This window comes from Acipenser ruthenus, chromosome 9 (genome assembly GCF_902713425.1).
Source record: "Acipenser ruthenus chromosome 9, fAciRut3.2 maternal haplotype, whole genome shotgun sequence".
Classification (NCBI taxonomy): Eukaryota; Metazoa; Chordata; class Actinopteri; order Acipenseriformes; family Acipenseridae; genus Acipenser; species Acipenser ruthenus.
The window spans coordinates 46,123,563-46,129,562 of record NC_081197.1 but is presented as its reverse complement, the minus strand read 5'-3'; positions in this window follow the sequence as shown (position 1 = coordinate 46,129,562).

Here is a 6,000-nt window from a genome sequence, read left to right as displayed (position 1 = left end):
ATTATTTATTTTTTGTGTTCTTTTTTCCCCCCAGAGAGCTTATTCTGCTAAAATATTATATTTGTGATTAAAACAGTAGGTTCCTGACAGGGTTTGTAATAAATAAATGATTTTTATACAAAAACTTCACTTACTCTCACCTTCCTACCAAACGCCCATTCCTTTTGCACGTAGGACGTAGGCTACTGCCTATATAAGCACAGCTCTAAAAACTACAATACCCATGATTCCTGAGACCATTTGTTCCGTTGCGTGATTGACATTTCAGATATTTCGCACTGTATTTTCTTTCTGAGAGCTGGCTAAATATTTGTGTTGTAGGTATTGCCAGTGGAAGTGGTTTTACCTTTGGCAGTTACTTTTATTATTTCATTTTATTAAAGTTGCCACAATATTATACCAGGGCAGCGTGTATTTTATAGGCATCCATAAAATAACAAAGGTAGAATTGTAGTCTTTGGTCTCTTATAAATAAGAATAATATATACATTTAACATATTTTTGAAATTCAGTGTATTAGTTTGAGGTACCTGTTTCTATCAGTGTACAGTCTATAAAGTTGCTCTGGTACAGTTTTTCTTAAAGCAGGACTACATGTTTCCTTCCTTAAAGCCAGAATGAAGTTGCTAAACTAAATGTAATAGCAGGGCAGATGAGGAATGTGCTGCAGTCACGCTTGCTGTATAAACCACAGGGTCTCTTTTTTCATGAACAATGATGATTTCATTATGATCTTCAGGTTGCATGTGGTAATGGTTTAGCAGACATAATTGATAGCAGTCTCAAATAAACCCTTTACATGGAACAATTCATAGGGTTGCTGCATTTATATGCTGTTCACGATGTAAACAGTGCTCGAAAACTGTATTTACTTTTGTAGCTTAAGGTAGGTTATATGATGTAAATGCATTTTTTAAACAAAAGTTTAGAATTTGAATAAAACTAATCTGAATCCAAAAGACAGAGGCTCAGACAGAGTGTGTGACATTCTCATACTGTACAGTAGCTCTAAATCGGTGTGAGCGTGATTTTTGTTTACTGAAAAGAAAAAAAAACCCACTAATAATAAGAAACAACTTGGATGCCATATATTTGTGACTTCAAGTTTCTTGGGTATAGAGACACTACACTAAAAAAAAAAAAGAATGAAAAAAAGTGTTTCAATTCAATACAAGTTCAGCTGTTTTATCTCAGATTTGTTCGAGCCATTTGTACCAAACAAAAATGTATAAATGTGTGCCTGGTTAGATCTTTTATTTAGAGACAGAACATCATTTATTGCCACATTTTAACAACAGACGTCATGCCTGATGAGTACAAATACCAGAAATAATAACTGCTGAATTTAAGTACTGCAAATAGGTAAGTGCTGATTGATAGGATGACTAAGGTTGAGGGAGGAATTTTTTTTTTTTTAATTGGATGGAAACAGAAAATTCAGAACAGGCGTTGATGGAAACGAATGTTTTTAATTAAGAAAAAGAAAAAAAGCGTGTGCCTTCAACTGCTCAAACATAACTGAAAAATGAAAAAGATATACTCTAATCGATGAGCAGACTGTAGTTGGAGGTAATAGTTATGGTAGGCAAAGTGGATTTGTGTTTCGGGTGAGTCTGTGGGCCATTCTAGCATCTAGAACAGGTTTCGGGTTATGCAGCACTTGGGTCTGGTTTGGGTCGGATCTATTCAAATAATGTTAAAGTCTTACAGTGTATCCCATCTCCATAATTCCAAAAAGCTGTGCATTACTATTAAAAAGGTGATTTTCTTTGCTAATATTTTTTACTGTTGATAAACTTCTCACAGTACTGCTGTCGTACTAAATTTTACACCCTGACAAATCGTATTGTGGTGTCAGAAACGGCTACCCTTGTTTATACAGTACAATGGGAAAAATATGGTAATACATTCTATACGATTAGAAATACACATTGCCCATGTTTTAGAAACAGGTTAGATGAATTACCTATGAATGAACAACAAACCCTGTTAAGCCAAACCTGTGGGTTTTTATATATGTGACCATCTCCAGATTAGCAATAAATTAATCAATCTGGAGATGGTCATATTTTGCACGAGTTTAGCTTGGATGGGGAATTTTAACCCCATCTATGCTGCAAAACAACAATAACAAAACATTGTGTTTTTACACACTAAACAAATACATTTTAAATAATAGTAACACACAATAATACAAAATACAAGCAAGGGCAAGGTGTAGCCCGTCACAGCAGCAGAAAATGATGGAACACTGGTAATAAACTGGAGAAACGGGCCATTGTCTAATAAATGTATCTTATTTTTGAACAGCAACATGAAATGAAGTGCAAGTATATGTTTTGTTTGTTTTTATTCAATTATGCGTTTACTTTCTATTTTTTTTATATTGTTTGTGTGTGAGGCAAAGGGCCTCTGGAGTGGGGTTCTCGATCTATGGTGCAAAAAACTGTAGTCTTATAATGGATTTTAAGATGAATAATGTCTTGACATACTTTCTTCTTTATATATTCCAGTCCAAAGTTTATACAAGAACCCCAACCATGTATCGTGACTTTAAACTGGAGAAAGTGGTGCAAAACATGTGAAACCAGTTCCTATAGGTAGGTATGCAAATAAATAACCTGGTTGAAAAGATAATTGGTGAATGATTGTCCGTAACAAGCACTTTTTGTAAAATAAGTGATCCAGGTGATGTCGAGTACATAACATGCTTACTGCTTCCGACAAATAAACACACATTAATTAAAACAATCTCTAAGTTTTTTGTTGCCTTCAGTCATATGTCAGGTAAGCATGCCTTAAACAAATCACAGCACTAGAAACGGAAGTCCCAAATAATCCACAGGTGTGGTACAGTATGGACATTAAACAAGATGAGCATTCTTCTTGAATTTGCTTTCCAGTGTGTCAGTTCTGACATGGTAGACCACCCACGACTGGTGAAAAGATAAGCCTCTTTACATGTGAAGCACATTCTCTTATGGGAATCCCATCCCTTGGTGTTTTTCTCTCCCAAACCGACGCTCTATACACAATGTATTAACTAATATAAGACATCTGTTTTTTTGGAATGCAATTTCAAATTAGAGATATTTGTATTCCGTGCGTTAGGCGTACTGAGGAAAATCTTCTAGGGTTGATTGTCCACTTCCTACATTTGTTATGGAATGAGCAATGGAAAATACTGACCATTGATTCTTCCTGAGCATATTCTTTTCTTAAATAAATATTTCTCCAGAAAAAAAAAAATATAATGAAGGGTAATTTTCCAAATAAGTTGAAAATCCACACAAGGTAATCAGTGAGCAAATATAAAAAATGTGTTGTTGTTGTTGTTGTTGTTGTCGTTGTTGTTGTTATTACAATATTATATAGTGGGAAATGTGGGCGAGTACAGTAGTCTGCTGTAGATGTACTACCAGTATTTAGAAAATGTACTGTACTAAACATTTTGACTGGATATATATGATTAACCTAAAGTGCTGGATTTGAGCTCTGTCCAACTACCATAAGGATCGGAATTGCTGACGCTATGGTTCTGTATGAAAATGTGTATATATTATATATGTATGTCAATCAAAAATGTTTAGCAAATAATACATGGGTAGTACATAGTGCTTTTTTATGGAATGTTGTTGTTTTTTTTTGTATTTCTATTTTTGTAATGCTATGTCTTGGTTTTTGTTTTGTTTCCCTTGTATTTTTTTTATATTTGTTTGGTTGGCCAAATGAGGTAACACAACCAAAAAACTTAGTGGAAACCCAGTTTCGATATCAGTCGTCGCGCAAGACCAAATTGGAATGCAGACAGAAACATTTAACTATACCCTCTTGTATTTTAATATTAATTAGGTTATTTGCGTTTGGAAGGAGAATTTCTCTCCCTAAAAAAAAAATGACATGGAAACTCAAATTTAATAGCGTGAGGCAGGGTGAGACTTTTTTTTTCGTGTGGAAACCACGCCATCGTGTGTACTCTAGATAAAATTTTAATGGACAGTATTCCTTATCAGATTTGGCAAATTGGCTAAATAGGCAAGAGTAATATGCAGTTCATACATAGTTTATTGTTGAAATTGAGCTGTAAAGAATATAATCTTTTAGAAAAAATATAAACTTGGTAATAAATCAAATTTTTTGCAGTTGGAAACTTGCCTTGAAAACTAGCTATTGAAGTCAAGTAGATGGGTGTAATACTTGCGCAGGAAGCCTGTTAATAGGTAGGTTGACCATTTATACAAACACATAAAGCATTTAACAATATAAATACCATTATTCAGGTATTCTATTTATTATATAGTTTGTGTAAGATGAAAATTATGTCACTTTTTATTCTTATTTAACTATATATTCTTGATTTAATAGTATATATATATATATTAATATATTATATATATTATAGATACAAAGGTCAGAGCAGAAAGCCCACTCGTGGTGTGAGACCCCCATGTGGTGCATATCAGCTTGTGTTGTGCAGCACTCTTTAGAGTACTCTATGTATAGATTCAATACTAATCCTACAGTACACAGGATTTATTCTTTCTTGGAGGGTTATCATTACAAGCACAGTGTGATGATTGACAGCAACAATCTCAAGGCAAGTTCTAACAGATACTTTACTGTGCATTTTCAATAAAGGAAAAAAGAATTTTTCCGGGAACCTAAAGCAACACAGGGAGAGTGTTTTGGAAGTTGATAGCTTTGCACAGCTAACATCTGTTTGTTTAAATTCTAGTTGTGTGGAATGGTCTTGATCAAAGAAAGAGTAAAACATTGCAATGCTTAATTCATGTCCATTCAGTATTATAAAGGCATTACATAATAACTTTTCCCACATAATATTTCATGCAAATTGTTATGATTTCTAACAGTTTGTAGTGGATTGCACAAGTGCTTTTATAACACTGATAATTTACCAGCAAGTCAAAATGCATTTAACCAGTTCACCAGGGTTGAGGTCAATTCCTTTCTTTCAATTCAATTTCCAATTCTTTTTTTAAAATCAATTCCCAATTCCAATTCCAATTCCCATTCCCTTTTAATCAATTCCAAATCCTTCAAAGCAACAGCAACTTGACACTTCGATTTAAGTCAGTTCTGCACAAAAACAGCACTTAACTATTTTTTTACTTAACTGTTATTATTAAACAAGGAACACCAAATAACTTGTCATTTAATAGCAATACCTAGAGGATGCACTGAGGGTGCTTGTAGACTTTGTCTCAGATTTTATACACCTGAAAGACTTATCTCCCTATAATACATGTATAAGTACTATAATTGCTTCCCAGACCATATGAAAAAAGGTTAGAATTAACTGACACCTCTCAAAAAATACATGCAAAGCCAGTTTGGATTGCATTGACAAGGGTGTCACAGTACAAAATCTTTAACCACTCTCCACCATGGAAACATTCAAAGGTAAGAGTTAAACTGGATACTGACCCTGACAATGATTAATTTGTGATGCTTTACTAAAAAGCCTATTCATTTTAAAAAAATGTTGCTGAATCCATATATTATAAAAAGTAACAAATGGGACTGAAGTGTATTACTTTAGATTATAATTGCATCTCATTGTTCTTGTGAATTCCGTTGAACTCGAGCTTCACTCTCGTGGTTTATGATGACAATCAGAACCCTTTGATACAATTATAGACTGCAACCCATCTTTTATTCTAGATGTACACTGTATGCGCTCAGAATTATCTGTTAATTTCAGATATCTAAGATATCTTGTTTTAAAGTTTCAGTAATTTTACTTTTATGAACTTTTGCAGGTCCTGACAACGACCAGATACAAATTGAACCGCACCATACCGTTGTGTTTGATGGAGAGGGTATACAAGTGGAAAATAAGGTATTTTTCCTAATCCCTTTATATTCCCCTTCCATTAGATTGTTTTTGCTAGGTTTGGCAGAATTATGTTTTATTGGTGTCTTGTATGGTTATTGGTGACTAAAAAATAAATAAACTGGCCTAAATTGTTGTTAGCATTT